At 44.5% G+C, this 20403-nt stretch overlaps 1 protein-coding gene across 2 annotated transcripts in view; it reads left to right on the plus strand.

Annotated features, from left to right (window-relative positions):
* The window catches only part of LOC126473368 (ankyrin repeat and BTB/POZ domain-containing protein 2), a 661367-nt gene that overhangs the window by 220236 nt on the left and 420728 nt on the right, over positions 1-20403 (plus strand). The window lies entirely within an intron of this gene.

Below are 20403 nucleotides of genomic sequence, written 5' to 3' on the forward strand. Positions count from 1 at the left end.
GGGTATTCATTGGAAAAACATATTATACAAGAACTGACATGTGGTTACATTTTCACGCAGTTTGGGTGCATAGATCCTGAGAAATCAGTATCCAGAACAACCACCTCTGGCCGTACTAACGGCCTTGATACGCCTGGGCATTGAGTCAAACAGAGCTTGGATGGCGTGTACAGGTACAGCTGCCCATGTAGCTTCAACACGATTCCACAATTCATCAAGAGTAGTGACTGGCGTCTTGTGATGAGCCAGTTGCTCGGCCACCATTGACCAGACGTTTTGAATTGGTGGGAGATCTGGAGAATGTGCTGGCCAGGGCAGCAGTCGCACATTTTCTGTATCCAGAAAGGCCCCTACAGGACCTGCAACATGCGGTCGTGCACTATCCTGCTGAAATGTAGGGTTTCGCAGGGATCGAATGAAGGGTAGAGCCATGGGTCGTAACACACCTGAAATGTAACACCCACTGTTCAAAGTGCGGTCAATGCGAACAAGAGGTGACCGAGACGTGTAACCAATGGCACCCCATACCATCACGCCGGTTGATACGCCAGTATGGCGATGACGAATACACGCTTCCAATGTGCGTTCACCGCGATGTGGCCAAACACGGATGCGACCATCACGATGCTGTAAACAGAACCTGGATTCATCCGAAAAAATGACGTTTTGCCATTCATGCACCCAGGTTCGTCGTTGAGTACACCATCGCAGGCGCTCCTGTCTGTGATGCAACGTCAAGGGTAACTGCAGCCACGGTCTCCGAGCTGATAGTCCATGCTGCTGCAAACATCGTCGAACTGTTCGTGCAGATGGTTATTGTCTTGCAAACGTCCCCATCTGTTGACTCAGTGATCTAGACGTGGCTGCACGATCCGTTACAGCCATGCGGATAAGATGCCTGTCATCTCGACTGCTAGTGATACGAGGCCGTTGGGATCCAGCACGGCGTTCCGTATTACCCTCCTGAACCCACCGATTCCATATTCTGCTAACAGGCATTGGATCTTGAACAACGCGAGCAGCAATGCCGCGATACGATAAACCACAATGGCAATAGGCTACAATCCGACCTTTTTCAAAGTCGGAAATGTGATGGTTCGTATTTCTCCTCCTTACACGAGGCATCACAACAATGTTTCACCAGGCAACGCCGGTCAACTGCTGTTTTTGTGTATGAGAAATCGCTTGGAAACTTTCCTCATGTCAGCACGTGTAGGTGTCGCCACCGGCGCCAACCTTGTGTGAATGCTCTGCAAAGCTAATCATTTGCATATCACAGCATCTTCTTCCTGTCGGTTAAATTTCACGTCCGTAGCACGTCATCTTTGTGGTGTAGTAATTTTAATGGCCAGTAGTGTATGTTGTATACGGAACACCTATTGAAGCAGATGTGATGCGTCTCCATCGATGTTGGTGCTGGTGCACTCGACTCCACTGATATCGCCGGTGCGTTAGTGGAGGAAGCGTGCTCCGTGGCGAGACAAGAGGCTCTTAAGCAGAGCACTGGACGAAAGGCGGTGGTCGGACAGAGCGGACAGAGCAGGGTGGCGCGGAGGGCCCTGGTGCCGGCAGTGACTTTGTGTGTGGGGCGGTGACGAGAGGCTGTGATGACTACGTCCGCCACGGAGGATGGAGATGATGCACTGTACCGTGCAGAGGAGGACACAGCGGAGGAATGGGAAGCTATTCGGGACGCCCCGACTATTACTAAGCCGCAGCTGACAACGCCGGAGGAAATTCGGAGGATTATCAAGTATACCAAACACACCTCACCCGGAACAGATAGAATCGGCAATACGGAATTGAAACACCTACCGAGAAAGCCTGTCGTGCTTCTCAGCCGGATAGTGAACAGCTGCCTCAGGACTGGATACTTCCCCGAGGCATGGAAGATTGCCAGAATAGCGCCAATACCAAAACCGGGCACGGATATCTCACACCCTGACAGCTACAGACCCATAAGATTACTGCCGACGCTGGGAAAGGTACTAGAACGTGTCCTCCTGAAACGCATGCTGGACATCCTTGTGGCACACAATCTCATCCGAACGGAGCAGTTTGGTCTCCAGGCGAAGCTATCGGCTGAGTTACAACTACTACGCATCACGGAATCTACCCAAGACAATTTCAACAAGAAAATTACCATTGGAGTCTTTCTCGATGTAGAGAAGGATTACGATAAAGTATGGCGACGCAACGTGATCGTCAAGCTCCGACGTACCACTCCCCTGCCAGACAGCTATTTAAAACTTCTCGACAATTTTCTCCAGGATCGCAGATTATATGTCCGCATTCATGACAAGAATTCAACAACACGGCCTGTCCTTGAAGGACTTCCACAAGGATCAGTCATATCTCCACTGCTGTTTAATTTATACATTAACGACCTCCTGACGGCGCCACATGTTACTGCCAGTTTCTATGCCGACGACACAGCGCTCCTGACTGCAGGCACCGGAATGGACCACCTCGTCACACGGATGCAGCGCCAACTAGATTTAGTGGACCACTGGACCCACAGGAACAAAATAACGGTCATTGTAGAGAAAACCAAAGTTATTTTCTTCACACGTCGGAGATCCATTGTCAATGAACGCCTACGGATATCAGACCAGCCACTCCCCTGGCCAATAACTGTAAAATACCTTGGAGGGCATCTGGACGCCAAACTGCTGTGTAGTCATCACATTATGGAGAAGAAGACGTCTGGCCTCAAAATGCTCTCCTCCCATTTCTGAAGAACTCGTACCTCAGCCAGCTGTACCACGCCACAGTCGAACCATCTATTGTGTATGGATCGACCTCCTGGGGTACTACGTGTGTCACTAACTACAAGAAGTTACAGGTTATACAAAGCAGATGCCTACAATGGATCACTGGAGCCCAATGGTGGATCCGGTATCATGATATTTATCGACCGTTAAGCGAATCTTACTTCTCAGACAAGGTCAAGAGAAGGCACGAACCTTATTTCGGAAGTTGGACATGATACGCGACAGTACACCACAACTCACCACAGTAGGTACGGTAGAACCCTCACGCAACCAGAAATATAAAGGCGATAGTATTTGAGCCCCCGTAAATGTCATCCCTACGTAATTCTACATAATTTACAGACATAAAGTCCCTTAGCACTTCTACACACTTTTCAAACACGCACCAAAATCAACGAGTTAAAGGACCCCTCTGTGTGCCCAAACTGAAGCTGATAGAAGAGCAAATAAATAAAGCGAAAATTTTTACCCTTTCCTTTCCCAATAGAAGAAAATATCAACGAAGATGATCAGACTTCAGCACCACTACACACAACAACAACAACAACAACAAAAAAGTAAAAGAAAAAACGAAACCGTTGTGGACGACGGGAGTGAGCGTGCACCGCGGGCTGCATTAGACGAGTTGTTCTGATGACATCAGTATGCGGGCGTCCTGTGAGGAGTGACACGTTCGGTAGTAAAGTTGAACAGCTGTTTCTATAGTGAGCTGGCATCGTGAGCTTTGGGAGACTGTGTTCGCGTCGCGGCTCATTAGACATGCTATGCATTGCCTTCGCTGCAGGCGCTGGGTTTTCAATTTATGTCCTTGTGTGCATTTGAAGACTGTAAATGCTAGTGCTAGTCTCACCTCACGCTCTGTTTAAGTGGCTGCTTGCATATTTTTTCTTTGCCAGCTGTTGAAATTGAAAAAGAACCTGTTTTGGCAGGGTTGACATATTTCACCGCTAAGTATGATATTTGTGGAATAACTGTTTTAGATGGCTGTGTTTTCCATTGTGCACATTGCACCTGTTAATTAGGTGCACATAGTGAAGTGTGTGTTACTTGATTTACCTAATTTCACTTCTCTGTTTGTTGTAGAAGCACCGGTTTTCCATGCTACCACGGGTTTGTTTTTTAATTCACGTGGCCTGCAGCAGGTTTGCCCGCTCTTGACCAGCGAACGGGATTGTGAATATTCTGGCTCCGATCCTGTAACGTTTAACTGAGCTCGATGTCCTGGTATGGTGGTACACGAATTTTCCGTGGTACACGAATTTTCCGGGCTTGAGATTTCGAGGGTAGTTTACTGCTTCATTCTTACGTGGTGTTATTGTTTTCGTAGATTGGAAGATATGTGATTTTGTTTGTACTAATAGAATGGTGGTTAAAGCTGAGCTTATGCGGTATTTGTCAACGATAACATTTCTGGTGAATACTTTAGAATTTCCTTCAGTAGTAATGTTGTAATGTCTTACATTATTTGATGTACGAGGAGTTCAATGAAATTTTTCTCTTTTAAAACATAACTGTAGGTTAACAGGTGCCGTTTGATGTACGAGTAGGTTTCCGTTTTACATCAGTGTTATTTCTACTGGGACTTGGTTATGTGTGCTTTGGTATTTAAGGAGTAATACATTTTCTGAGTATTTGAGTTGAAGCATTATGAATGTATATGTTTTGAGTAACAAGGAATGAAAGCTTTGATTACAGTAAAGTTTGCGTTAATAACTCTAAGATCTTGTGTGAATGTTCAGCAGCTCGCCACTGAAGGAACCCTGTTTCCCAGCCAACCTGCTCAATTGGTGTAAAATCTTAATAGAGAGCGGATGAAGAGCTGATAGCACAAATTATCACAGCCTCTGCAGAAATCCCCACTTTGCCACGGATGTTTGAAATCACTCAGGCGTCGCTGCACAATGTGCATTCGAGCAGGAATGCGTAATTTCGAGAAGTTCTAGTAACTGTTTGCAAATAAGGGTCATGTAACGTCAACCCCACTTCGCTTACACCTCGATTTCACAAAGGAAGCTATAAACGTTGGCCTGCAGACCTGTTACCGTGTTGACTTGTATGGCGAGTTGTATGCCTACATTCCAGGCGTTGCGCAACGCTGTTAAATGACTGCTAGCGCGTAACGCTAAGGGACGCGGACATGGGTTGCTATACGAAAGTTTCTTGTTATGACCCACTCTCCTAGACCTCTCATTTCTTACATTCATTTTAGAAACGCCCTGTATATAAGTCACAGACCTTCCCATGACCTTCCATTTTCTGCAGCAGAACTGCTGACTCGGGAGCTTTGTGCTGGTTGCTACGACTGTCGCGCCGCAGTAGTTGTCTCCGATATTGCCACTCCATCTTCGCAGCCGTGTTGCAGACTCTCCTCTCCCGGTTGCCAGCAGCCAACTCGAAATGGTGTTGTTTCGCATTTTATTTTAATTTCATGATTAATATACTCTGTTGAATCGAAGACCCATATGCAATTTCTTTCCCGGACGTTAGGTATGAATCCAGATAACTGTTATAAAGGAAGTCAAATGAACAGAAAATAGTGAGTCGACTATTTCAAAGGCAGTCACCATAACTCTTAATACATTTATCGCACTGGGCGACAAGATGATCAATTTCTTCATTGGAAAATCTGTGCAGTTGTTTACAGAACTATGTTGCCCACCCATATGTTGCCAAGACTGTTTCGACATGCGGCATAAGTTTCGTAGGAATGCCCTACACATACTCCACACAGTCCCGATTTCTCACCATGCGATTTCCATATTCTTGGAGCCCTGAAGAAGAACATTTGTAGCCGCCGATTTGCTTCGGGTAAAGAGGTGCACGCATGTGTATAATCATCGCTAAAATTTTTCCATGAAGGCATCAACCGTCTTGTCTCACAGTGGGATAAATGTATTACAAGTAATGGTGCAATACTGGGGGAGTAGGTAGGTGGGGGATCTGTAAGAGATGCACTGATGTGTCTGCACTACATGTAGAGTCCCATAGTGTGCAGTTCTCCTTGCACTTGTCGAAGTCTTCGTGGACACAATTCCACTCAACGAACATTAGAACTGAGGGGTCTCGCACTTGTTTAGTTGGCTTAAGGCTCGGGGGATTTTGGGGCCAATAAAACATTTTATGTTCTTGGTTGTGATCTTCAAGTCAATTTCCAGCCATGTGGCCTGACAGTTCTGTCAAAGACGTCCTACTCTCCATCCACTCTTTATCTGTGAACATCACGTCTGAAGACGTATTCGAAACAGAATTAACGAAGAGTGCCATTTAAACGGCACTAAAACATTTCCCATAGTGTAATGCCGCCCTCACCTTCTTATGTCCTTCCTCAACATCAACCTTTGAATAATACTTCCAGCAATTGTCGCAAAAAGCTTTTCTTCCGATATTTTTGCGAAGCATATTGATGCCATTCCATCCTACGAAACAGAAAACGTGAGTAATCGGAGAATGCCATCTGTCTCAAACCAACAGCAATCCAACAGTCCGACGTCAGTTTCAAGGGTTTTCTGTGCGCGTACCAACACTGACATGTTTATAAACACTGACTGTCCGCTTCACAGCATCGCGATTAGTAGAGTTCTCAGAACTGCTGTGGTAGACACGAGGCTGTTTGACTCCTCATTGATTTGGACAGTGAACAGCTCCGTTATAGCAATGATCAGGCTTCCCACAACATCGTAGCAGATGCTCATATCGGGCGCCGGTGGAACGTGGAGTTCCGCAGTTTGATGGACAATTGTTCAAGTGGCACCGTTGATCTACTCACGATACGTTCCAGCGCAGGGCATACGGGAGAAAATCCTCTTATCCGGGGTAACTTAATAAAGAAACAATGTTAAATCATTCGTTATTTCGTGTTTTTTCTCGTCTTTCATTTGTTCTTCTCGAGAGCAGGCGAAGTGGCGCAGGATTTTGTTATTTACCGGTATGCCAGGTAACAGCAACATTGATTTTCTTGTTCTTTGATCGTCTGCCGCGAGAGATAGAACTAGATATTGAGATGCGGCCCATTGATGGCAAAACTGTGTTATTTTCAGCCAAATCCCGGCGCCCTGAGAGACCAGAAGAATTCCCGATTTGGGGGGATTACAAAAACGGGAAAAACGTCCGAAAATCTTCGCTGGAACTGGAGAAGGGAGCTACTTTTATTTTACTTCCGAGAAATTACGTCTCAGAGGTAAATATGAAGCACTAATGCGTGTAGGTGTACCAGTAAATTCGTGCAACAGAGTGAAATCTGTGGCTTGCTCGATATTTGAGGCAGTATAGCCCCCGTGTATATTAGTAAGATCGATATTCCATGATAGTCTTTTTAAGTACGTTTCATTATCTTCCCCGAAGCATAAGCCAGTTTATGGATGTTGGAACCATTGTAGAGCTTGAATAAAATTAGTGCACAGAGTATTATCAACTTCTACAACAAACAGAGAAGTGAAATTGGGTAACTCACATAAAATACATTTTAATATGTGCGTCTAATTACTAGTTGCAATGTGCACTATTGACAAACATAGCAGTCCAAAACGGTTCCTTCACAAATGTCGTAATTGGCGATGAAATACATCTACCCTGCCAAAATAAGTTCTTTAGTGATTTCAACCTGTAACGAAAAAATATACAAGCAGCCATTTAAACAGAGCATAAGGTGAGACTAACACTAGCAAATGAAGCTTTTAAACGCCCATAAGGACATAAATTCAAAATCCAGTGACTGCAGTGGAAGCGCTGCATAACATGGCTGACCAGCCATGACGCCAACACAGTCTCCCAAAGTTCAAAGTTCCAGCTCACCGTAGACACAGCCGTCCAACTTCGATGTCGAACGTCTCACGCATGATAGGACGTCCGCACACGCCATCTCATCAGAACAAGGCGTCCAATCCAGCCCGTGGTGCTCGCTCACTCCCGTAGTCCGCACCTCGTGACTGCACCGGACAGAGCTACTGCCGGAGAGCTAGTAGTGGACAGATATGAACGGTGCTCCCAGTTATTATTTTCTTCTTTTACTCTCAATCCCGAAGGTTAGAGCGTTCGAAACCATTGTAGAACCCAGATCCTACCAACCAAACTTTAGGTTAGCTGGTATTGGGCCAGAGGGAATCCATGCTGGGAAAATTTGGGAGGAAATTTCGAGTTTCAGCAAAATGTCGCTCAGAACCAAGGGGTGGCAACTGTTTTAATTTGATGCTGGGATAATATGTCAGAAAAAAAAAATTAAAAAAGCCTAATGTATCTGAAACTGTAATTGCTTGTGTGTTTGTGTACACTGTCGTGACAAAGTTATGGCATAGTGATACGCACATACAGGGTGTTACAAAAAGGTATGGCCAAACTTTCAGGAAACATTCCTCACACACAAATAAAGAAAAGATGTTATGTGGATATGTGCCCGGAAACGCTTATTTTCCATGTTACAGCTCATTTTGGTTTCGTCAGTATGTACTGTACTTCCTCGATTCACCGTCAGTTGGCCCAATTGAAGGAAAGTAATGTTGTCTTCGGCGCTTGTGTTGACATGCGACTCATTGCTCTACAGTACTAGCATCAAGCAGGCATTGTTGGTGATGTCTTGATTGGGCCCCATGTTCTTCCACCTACGCTCAATGGAGCACGTTATCATGATTTCATACGGGATACTCTACCTGTGCTGCTAGAACATGTACCTTTACAAGTACGACACAACATGTGGTTCGTGCACGATGGAGCTCCTGCACATTTCAGTCAAAGTGTTCGTACGCTTCTCAACAACAGATTCGGTGACCGATGGATTGGTAGAGGCGGACCAAGTCCATGTCCTCCACGCTCTCCTGACCGCAACCCTCTTGACTTTCATTTATGGGGGCATTTGAAAGCTCTTTTCTACGCAACCCCGGTACCAAATGTAGAGACTCTTCGTGCTCGTATTGTGGACGGCTGTGATACAATACGCCATTCTCCAGGGCTGCATCAGCGCATCAGGGATTCCATGCGACGGAGGGTGGATGCATGTATCCTCGCTAACGGAGGACATTTTGAATATTTCCTGTAGCAAAGTGTTTGAAGTTCGTTGGTACGTTCTGTTGCTGTGTGTTTCCATTCCATGATTAATGTGATTTGAAGAGAAGTAATAAAATGAGCTCTAACATGGAAAGTAAGCGTTTCCGGACACATGTCCACATAACATATTTTCTTTCTTTGTGTTTGAGGAATGTTTCCTGAAAGTTTGGCCTTACCTTTTTGTAAAACCCTGTATACAGATGGCGGTAGAATCGCGTACACAAGGTGTAAAAGGGAACTGCATTGGCGTAGCCGTCATTCATGTGAAAAGGTTTCAGACATTATTATGGTCGCACGACGGGAATTATCAGATTTTGAACACGGAATGGTAGTTGGAACTAGACGCATGGGACATTTAATTTCCGCAATTGTTGAGGAATCCAATATTCCGAAATCCACTGTCAACAGTATATTGAGAATGTCAAGATTTCAGGCATTACCTCTCACCACGGACAACGCAGTGGCTGCCGGCCTTCACTTAACGACCGAGAGTAGCGGCATTTGCGTTGAGTTGTCAGTGCTAACAGACAAGCAACGCTGCGTGAAGTAACCGCAGAAATCAATGTGGAACTTACGACTAACCTATCCGTCAGGACAATGCGCAGAATTAGCGTTAATGGGTTATGGCAGCAGATGACCTTCGCGAGTGTCTTTTCGCTAGCAGCACGACATGGTTTGCGGTTCCTCTCCTGGTCTCGTGACCGTATCAGTTGGGTCCTAACCGACTGTAAAGAGTTGGCACAGTCAAAAAAATGGTTCAAATGGCTCTGAGCACTATGAGACTTAACATCTGAGGCCATCAGTCTCCTAGAACTTAGAACTACTTAAACCTAACTAACCTAAGGAAATCACACACATTCATGCTCGAGGCAGGATTCGAACCTTCGACCGTAGCGGTCGCGCGGTTCCAGACTGAAGCGCCTAGAATTGTGGCATGGTCAGATGAGTCCCGATTTCAGTTGGTAAGAGCGGATGGTAGGGTTCGAGTGTGGCGAAGACCCCACAAAGACATGGACCCAGGTTGTCCACGTACTTTTAAAGCTGGAGGTGGCTCCATAATGGTGTGGGCTGTGTTAACATGGAATGGACTGGGTCTTCTGGTCCAACTGAACCTCTCATCGACTGGAAATGGTTATGTTCGGCTACTTGGAGATAATTTGCAGCCATTCAGCGATGGAGTTTGTATGGATGACAGTGCCCCATGTCACCAGACCACAAGTGTTCGCGATTGATTTGAAGAATATTCTGGACAATTTGAGCGAATGATTTGGCCATCCATATCGCCCAACATGAATCCCAGCGAACATTTATGGAACATAACCGAGCACAAAATCCTGACCAGCAACACTTCTACAATTGTGGATGGCTATAGAGGAAGCATGCCTCCATACTTCTGCAGAGGACATTCAACGACGTGTTGAGTCCATGCCATGTCGAGTCGCTTCACTCATCCGGGAAAAATGACGTATCCCTTGACTTTAGTGACATCAGCGTATATAGAGTAGAGTGCACCTGAGTCGCTGGAAATAACCAGTTGCAGTGTATATGAAAATGTTAAAATTACACACACTTCCTCCAACGCAAGCACGCAAATCCGCAGTTGAGTACTGCTCCATGAAAACACTGTTTAGTGTGTCTGCCAACCTTGTATGTAATTGTAAGTTTTTTTAATTAATTCAGATTATGCTTTCTTATTATTGGGCGAAGCTGTAAAAACTATAGTGGGCAGGCCTACTTTGTCATATGCGGAAAACTTCGAGGGCGCGACATACATCTTTGATCAGGCTAAAAATCTTTTACGGTGCATTAACAGTATGGTGGCGCGCGAAATCATATTTCATCGAATACATTAAAATATTGCTCTACACGCCAGGGATGCAGCATGACGCCAGGGATGCAGCATGAATAAGATAGACTGCTCCTCAGAGAAAAAGAAACAGATGAATTCGATAAGCGAAAGATATTCTGTACAAGCAGGGAGTTAAACTGAATTAATACTGAAGCACCAGATCTAGAATGTTCGCAGTCTCGTAATATAGTTCGTTGACTGAAAATTTATTAGAACAAACAGCAAAACTGACCATTGCAATTATAGTGAATGTCAGTCTAAAGAGTCTCATGTCTAATATTTTCGGTGCAGGAACACAGTATGGAAACCAGTCATCCAGAGCATAACCGCCCGAGTAGCAGCGCGCGTAAGCACGCCACTTCCGGGATTCGGAGAGATTCGATGACCCCGATCGAATTCGCCTGGTGGATTAAGGACGAGGAGGGTCTGGATGTGGTTCTGTGGCTATTACACCGTTCGCACACACGCCCAATCTCTACTACAAACATGCTGACCCTGTGAGGAAACGGGAAAAGGCCAGGGAAAAGGAGGTATTCCAAGCATAGAATAGGAATATTTATGAAGTGATCATCCACAGGCGCAGAACAGCATTTTTGTCGTCAATGTCCATTGATTCATAGGTCATGTGACTTTATGGTACTTGCCTATGAAAATAAACTTTTCTTCCTTTCACGTATTTCAGTTTGCATCCGATGCAACAGTTATTCATCATTGCAGCTGCTAATAATGAATTTGTAAAAGCGATTTATCTAATATTAATGTTTCAGTCTTAATACAAAATGTAAACAAATGGCATTGCACTGAAGTCACCTGAAAATTCCTGTTTGATGGCGACATGCGCACACTACGCCATGCTTCTTACTCCATAGGTATTTCTACTCGTGTTTCACACACACACACACACAGTCGTATATTCGCTTCGTCTGCATCACTGGAAAGGCCTCGATCCAAGGCTGAGTTTGATTTGTCTATATGTATCAAACCCGGAGATTTTTCTTTTTTATCATTTTTTTAAGAAGATGACCCTACTGTCAACCCTCCAGCAATTTTCATTCCGCTCAGTCTTGTGGACACACATAACAACGAACAGCTGCTACCATTCATTTGTTTCACAGGTAAATTTGAATGTGGCACCTCCACGAGAACGTCCTTGATACATTCAATATCAGTTCATAAATATCATTACAAACAGATTGCAATTTTATTCATATTTCACTTTTCCGATTCACAAATACACAATCATCACATTTTACTTATACACATTCACAGTTTAATGAATCTTAGGAATAAATTACAGGAGATGTACACAAATGTGGGGCAATTACTTCTGTGAAAATGAAAACTGTAGCTTTGAAATATCCGAATTCTATTGTACACTACTGGACATTAAAATTGCTACACCACTAAGACGACGTGCTACAGACGCGAAATTTAACCGACACGAAGAAGACGCTGTGATATGCAAATGATTGGGTTTTCAGAGCATTCACACAAGATTGGCGCCGGTAGCGACACCTACAACGTGTTGACACGAGGAAAGTTTCCAACCGATTTCTCATACACAAAAACAGCAGTTGACCGGCGTTGCCTAGCGAAACATTGTTGTGATGCCTCATGTAACGAGGAGAAAGGCGTACCATCACGTGTCCGACTTTGATAGAGGTCGGATTGTAGCCTATCGCGATTGCGGTTTATCGTATCGCGACATTGCTGCTCGCGTTGCTCGAGATCCAATGACTGTTAGCAGAATGTGGAATCGGTGGGTTCAGGAGGGTAATACGGAACGCCGTGCTGGATCAATACGGCCTCGTATCAATAGCAGTCGAGATGACAGGCATCTTATCCGCATGGCTGTAACGGATCGTGCAGCCACGTCTCGATCCCTGAGCCAACAGATGGGGACGTTTGCAAGACAACAACCATCTGCACGAACAGTTCGACGACGTTTGCATCAGCTTGGACTATCAGCTCGGAGGCCATGGCAGCGGTTACCCTTGACGCTGCATCTCAGACAGGAGCGCCTGCGATGTTGTACTCAACAACGAACCTGGGTGCACAAATGGCAAAACGCCATTTTTTCGGATGAATCCAGGTTTTGTTTACAGCATCATGATGGTCGCATCCGTGTTTGGCGTCATCGCGTCATCGCGTCATCGCAGTGAACGCACATTGGAAGCGTGTATTCGTCATCGCCATACTGGCGTATCACCCGGCGTGATGGTATGGGGCGCCATTGGTTATATGTCTCGGTCACATCTTGTTCGCATTGACGGCCCTCTGAACAGTGGACGTTACATTTCAGATGTGTTACGACCGTGGCTCTACCCTTGATTCGATCCCTGCGAAACCCTACATTTCAGCAGGATAATGCACGACCGCATGTTGCAGCTCCTGTACGGGCCTTTCTGGATATAGTAGATTTTCGACTGCTGCCCTGGCCAGCACATTCTCCAGATCTCTCATCAATTGAAAACGCCTGGTCAATGTTGGCCGAGCAACTGGCTCGTCACAATACGCCAGTCACTACTCTTGATGAACTGTGGTGTATCGTGTTGAAGCTGCATGGGTAGCTGTACCTGTACACGCCGTCGAAGCTCTTTTTGACTCAATGCCCAAGCGTATCAAGGCCGTTATTACGGCCAGAGGTGGTTGTTCTGGGACATGTCAGTTCTAGTATAATATATTTGTTCAATGAATACCCGTTTATCATTTTATCATCTGCATTTCTTCTTGGTGTAGCAATTTCAATGGTCAGTAGTGTATTATTCTGCAGTTGTTAGCCCAGTGGTTAGCTATATCTGTAACTTATCCTTTCGGAATGGTCAATTTCCTGACTGTTTAAAGTACTCATTAGTGAAGCCATTTTGTAAAGAAGAAGAAATGGATAATGTAGACAATTTTAGACCTGTTTCTAACCCGTTGGTGTTTGCTAAAATTATTGAAAATGTTGTATATACAAGTTTAATGAACCATTTCAGCTCACGTAATGTGCTGTTAGATGTACAGTTTTGTTTTATGGACGGATTAAATAAGAGGTTGCGAACGCTAGGCGTCTTCTTTGGTTTAACTAAAGCGTTTGAGTGTGTTGATCACAAAAGATTACTGCAGAAGTTGGACCGCTATGCAATAAAGGGAGTAGCTCACAATTGGTTCACCTCTTACTTGAACAACAGACAGTAGAAGATCATTCTCCGCAGTACTGGTAGTGGCTACGACGTGCAGTCCCAGTGGAGCACTTTGAAGTGTGGGGTGACCCACAGGTCGGTGCTGGGGTGCTGCCTTCTAGTATGACAGGTGATTCTCAGATATTTCTGTTTGCAGATAACACCAGCTTGTAGTAAGGGCTGTTGTGTGCAATATTGACTCATTGTCAAACAATGTAGTTCATGGCCTGTAGAAAATAAATTGCTGCTAAATCACAGTAAGACTCAGTTTAAGGTTTATAACACTCAATTCAACGAAAACTGACATTTTGATTACACAGAATGGGTATATGATTAAGGAGACAGAACAGTTCAAATTCCTAGGTATTCAGATACGTAGTAAGCCGTTGTGGAAAGCCCATTTTCAGGATCTTGTTCAAAAACTAAATGCTGCTTTATTTAACATTAGAACAGTATCTGAAATAAGTGCTGGTTTAACACGTAAAGGAGTCTACTCTGCGTAGTTTCATTCGCGTATGACACATGGTATTATTTTTTAGGTAACTCTTCTGATTCAAAAAGGGCATTTTTGGCTTAAAAGTGGGCGGTTTGAGCAATATGTGGTGTAAATTCGCAGATCTCTTGTAAACTCCTCTTTAGTAGTCTGGGAATTCTGACAGTGGCCTCTCAACACATATTTGTTTCAATGGCGTTTGTTGTTAACAATATCAGCTCATTAGCTTTTACTTAAGAGCTTTTACTCAGTTAATACTTGGCAGAAATCCGATCTGCATGTGGAACACACCTCCTTGACTCTTGTGCATAAAGGCATGCAGTATTCTGCTGCATCTACTTTCATTTAGCTGCCACAAGAATTCGAAAATCGTAGCAGTAATCCACGCACTTTCAGGTGTTCACTGAAGAGTTTCCTCGTGGCTCATTCCCTTTATTCTGTAGAGGAACTCCTCTAAAAGTTTAAAAACTTAAGCTAATTCCTGTGTTACATTGTTGATTATGTTTCTTTAAACTTAAGGCTTATCGTCTGCGTTGCAGTCATGTACATTTCATTTTATCTGTTATCATTCTTCTATTATAATTTCACGCACTGACACATTCCGTGACCATGGAGACTTGCTACTCAGTTTGGTCCTAAGGAACGTGACATATAAAATAAATAAAATTGCATGCAAATTGTTCCTGCCTTGTGTGCTGAATGAGGCAAGAAGAGCTGCAAGATTATTCAATATAGCCTCGGATGTGGAAGAATTTTGGCTTATTATTTATGGTATACATTGGTTAGCTCTGAACTACGAAAATCCGACGCTAAGAACAGAATTTTCAGAGCTTGTTATATAACAAGGGCCACGGCGACTTTGCCGCCGTTTTTTAGTTGCCAAAGAAGATAGGCACACACCCCACCTTTGTCTTAAATAATCGTTTGAGTACTGTAAAACTGCAAGGACTAGTTATTTCGTTTCTCATCCAAATAATAATAATGTTTTGTTCAAACTTTATGTTGAGGGATATATTTTATCCTTAGTCATTCACCTAGACAGAGCCCTTTTCCAAGTGCTGCAATGTGTTTGAGAATCATATTTTACTGACCTGAAAAAAATTGAGTTCCATAACAAATTTTAATAACTTCCGAGGGGTAGTGAAGTTCTTAAATATTCAGTTAGATTTGTTTCTCAAGTACTCCAAGCGTTTTTCATAGAATGGTAGTTAAACTATAATTGCCAAGAAAAGGTCTAAAATGCTTTACTTAAATGTTGTCCTTATTGAAATCTCAGTACAGTATTAAAGTTACATAAAATTATAATTATTCAGAACAGTTATTGGCTAGTAAATCTGAAGTATCAGCATGAGGAATAATTAATGTACAGGTTTGAAATAATATTTGTATTCTTCATATGTTTGTAGGTAAAACTGTTTTCATATTGTCTTGTAACAAAAGTAGTCAGCCTTAGTTACTGAAAAAACAGTTTCTGTCGTCCCTCCCCCGTCCCCTCACCCTTGATAATCGTTGAGCCAGCTTTGTATTTTATATTACAACTACAGTACTAATGAAGTGCAACTACCAGTTTTATAACAGTATGAGATACAATAAGCAGCTGGCTACAATGTGTCCACCTGTAACATGTCTAGGGACCACGTGTTTCATTTGTGTTAAACGGCATAGAGAAGTGAATGCTCCTTGAGAAAACAAATAGTAATCAGAACGGAGAATATAACTATCAGAAAATCATTTCAATGACTATTTTTCAATAATGAAAGTGATAGAAGAACCTCATGTCCAAGTTAATAGTACTCTAACATCAGTAATCCAATGCATGTACGACCCTTAGCTTTCCTACCTTAATATGCGAGTAGTAAGTGTTAATGAAAGCCAGTTGTTGCCAAAATGTTTACTATTACTTCTGTGTTGTTCAAGTCAAATCACTGGTACATTGCTAGCTAAAGTGTGCTGCTGTCTGCTATCCCATTTAGAAAATATAAATTCAGTATCAAGTAAAGTAAATACCAATAGTTAACTTTACTTTTGAACAGTGCAAATACTTGAAACAAATTTGTGTAAAGAGCCTGGCGACTGTTTCCTTTTACGTAATTGTAGTTTACTTATAGCTAACAGAACCTAGGTTCGAATCCCGCTTGTTCTGCTCTTGCTTCCTTTCAGTAGAATTCTATCGAGAAAAGAGCCTCTCACAGAAGATAAATTAACAGGTATTGCTAATTTAGTAACAGCCGGTAGCGTTATACTGTCTTAGCTAAAAGTGAAGTACACTACTGGCCATTAAAATTGCTACCCCACGAAGATGACGTTCTACAGACGCGAAATTTAACCGCCAGGAAGAAGATGCTGTGATATGCAAATGATTAGCTTTTCAGAGCATTCACACAACGTTGGCGCCGGTGGTGACACCTACAACGTGCTGATATGAGGAAAGTTTCCAACCGATTTCTCATACACAAACAGCAGTTGACCGGCTTGCCTGGTGAAACGTTGTTGTGATGCCTCGTGTAAGGGGGAGAAACGCGTACCATAGCGATCCCGACTTTGATAAAGATTGGATTGTAGCCTATTGCGATTGCGGTTTATCGTATCGCGACATTGCTGCTCGCGTTGGTCGAGATCCAATGACTGTTAGCAGAATATGGAATCGGTGGGCTCAGGAGGGTAATAAGGAACGTCGTGCTGGATCCCAACAGCCTCGTATCACTAGCAGTCGAGATGACAGGCATCTTATCCGCATGGCTGTAACGGATCGTGCAGAGCGTCTCGATCCCTGAGTCAGCAGATGGGGACGTTTGCAAGACAACAACCATCTGCACGAACAGTTCGACGACGTTTGCAGAAACATGGACTATCAGCTCGAAGACCATGGCTGCGGTTACCCTTGACGCTGCATCACAGACAGGAGCGCCTGCGATGGTGTACTCAACGACGAACCTGGGTGCACGAATGGCAAAACGTCATTTTTTAGGACGAATCCAGGTTCTGTTTACAGCAACATGCTGGTCGCATCCGTGTTTGGCGACATCGCGGTGAACGCCAATTGGAAGCGTGTATTCGTCGTCGCCCTACTGGCGTATCACCTGACGTGATGCTATGGGGTGCCATTGGTTACACGTCTCGGTCACCTCTTTTTCGCATTCACGGCACTTTGAACAGTGGACGCTACATTCCAGATGTGTTACAACCCGTGGCTCTACCCTTCATTCGATGCCTGCGAAACCCTACATTTCAGCAGGATAATGCACGACCGCATGTTGCAGGTCTTGTAGGGCCTTTCTGGGTGCGGAAAATCTTCGATTGCTGCCCTGGCCGGCACATTCTCCAGATCTCTCACCAACTGAAAACGTCTGGTCAATGGTGGCCGAGCAACTGGCTCGCCATCCAAGCTCTGTTTGACTCAATGCCCAGGCGTATCAAGGCCGTTATTACAGCCGGAGTTGGTTATTCTGGGTACTGATTTCTCTGGATCTATGCACCCAAATTGCGGGAATATGCAGTCACATGTCAGTTCTAGTAAAATATATTTGTCCAATGAATACCCGTTTATCATCTGCATTTCTTCTTGGTGTAGCAATTTTAATGGCCAGTAGTGTAATTCCACCACAACTATTACATTTAATAACATATTACAGTCGAAAGGAAAAGGTGTAAGAGGTCGTCCATTAATTACGTGAGCTCACAATGGTGGAGGGTCCTGCAAAATCTTACCAAATTTGATTTAAATGGGGGGGGGGGGGGGGGGGGAGGCTGTGAAAATTTCATGTCAACTATTAAATTCAAAGAATATATGTTATTATAAAAGATAACATCTTGTTTTATACACTGCCCAGTCATATTTATGTGACCACCAGTCAAAAGCCTGAGTAACCATATTTTGCAGCATGAGACAACAGAACGGTAGTTAACGAGGTTCTGGAAGGTACGGATAGGGACGTAGAACGTTCCCGACTCCAATGCTGTGGCCAGCTGCTCTAGGTTTCTCGGTTGACGATCCATGGGACGAAGAGCTCGATCGCCGTGGTCCTACGCAGTTTCGACTGGGTTTAAATCCGTGAAGTATTGTGGCCAGGGCAGTACGGTAAACTCATCGTGGTGCTCTTCGAACCGCGCACGTACACTGTGACATTGTACTGTTCTGTCGGTATACGCCATCGTGGCAAGGAAAACAAGCTTGTAGGGGTGGACATGGTCGCCAGGGATAGAAGCATATTTGGGTTGATCCATTGTGTTTTCCAGAATATCGAGATAATCCAGGGAGTGCCACGAAAACATTCCCCAGACTGTGACGCTCGCTCCTGGTGTCAAGGTGTTTGCTTTTAGATCTTTCAAGACGTAAACGCCATGTGTCCTATGGAGCACAAAACGTGATTCATCTGAAAAGGCCACCTGTCACCACTCAGTGGACGTCCATTGGCGATATTGGAGAGCAGATTCCAGCCTTCGTTGCCGATAAATAGGGAGTCAGGACGAGTGCATGAACATGGCGGCTGCTGCGGAGGCCCATATGCACCAACGTTCACTGAACAGTCGTTGAGGAGACAGTGTTGGTTGCCCCTTGGTTAATTTGACCAGTCAGTTGCTCAACTATTGCACGTGTACTCGCCCGTACACATCTCCAGAGCAGTCGTTGAACTCTGTCATCTATGGCTTGTGGTGAACCACAGTTACCTCTTCGCCAGTTTTGGATAGCGCCATTTTGCCATACACGTTGTACTTTAACCACAGCGGCATGCAAACAGTGTACAAACTTAGCCATTTTGGAAAGCCTTCCACCCTTGACCCAAAACCCAATGATCATGCCTTTTTGGACTTCAGACAAGTCGCTGCGTTCTGCATTACGATGGTGACGGCACTATTTTTCACATCCTCCACGATGGGCTTTACGGGGATTGTCCAGGAAGTAAGTTCCGATCGGTCGCGAAATCGAAACCACAGTAAAAACCAGAAACGTTTTATTTGCAACAGTTAGGTACACCTGCCACCTTCTTGTCTACATAGTCGCCGCTCCAACTTCGAGTTTTGCCGCAGTGTTGTATCAACTTTCCAATATCCTCATAATAGAAAGCAGCCGCCTGTGCTTCCGGCCAGTTATCTGCACTGGTCTGCAGCTCGTTGTCTGTGGAAAATTTTTGTCTTCGTAGCCAGTAGTTCTTGTGGGCAGCGATGAGACTCAGGGGTAGCCAATTACGGACTGTATTGTGGGTGATCAAACACTTCTCATCGGAAACGCAACAGGAGCGTCTTCATTGCCCCTGCAGTGTGCGGCCGAGAATTGGCATGAAGAAGGAACTGCTCGAAAAAAATGGCTCTGAGCACTATGGGACTTAACTTCTAAGGTCATCAGTCCACTAGAACTTAGAACTACTTAAACCTAAATACCCTAAGGACATCACACACACCAATGCCCGAGGCAGGATTCGAACCTGCGACCCTTGCGGTCGCGCGGTTCCAGACTGTAGCGCCTAGAACCGCTCGGCCACCCCGGCCGACGGAACTGCTCGACTGTTGTGTAATGTGAGCTGCATGACTTAAGAGCGACGCGACACGATCGACGGGCATACTAGAGACACTGGCCAACACATCTGTGCAAAGCTTTACCTGGTTTTCTCAGTGGTTTCCATTTCGCGACCGATCGGAACTTACTTTCTGGACAATCCTCGGAAATACCTCCACTGCTATTGCTGCCACTTTCCGTCTCTGAGTGGTTATTGCATGTTGACGTCGAACTTTGACGTTGCTCACATTAATGTTACTGCAGCGTGTATAACTGATAAGAAGCATGGCCAGTATTAAAGTGCCCATCAGTATTTATGGCCTCTCTGAACTGAACTGAAAGCTTTACACGCATGCTTGTCCCGGATTCACCATTTTGAAACAAGTGCCGCACAAGTGTCATTTGGGGAGGTGTCTGAAATCACTCTGCATCAGTTAGTGAGTCTATCGTGATATTCTGCAACGCATATGAAGTCGATGTTAATGTGTTCAACACGAATGTGTGTCAAACCTTTTACAATGCCTCAGTTAAGCGCATGCCAACAAGTCGAAACACACGCCTGAGCAAGAAATTAATCGTTTTTGGAAAGAAGC

Source organism: Schistocerca serialis, chromosome 4 (assembly GCF_023864345.2).
Source record: "Schistocerca serialis cubense isolate TAMUIC-IGC-003099 chromosome 4, iqSchSeri2.2, whole genome shotgun sequence".
NCBI classification, from domain to species: domain Eukaryota; kingdom Metazoa; phylum Arthropoda; class Insecta; order Orthoptera; family Acrididae; genus Schistocerca; species Schistocerca serialis.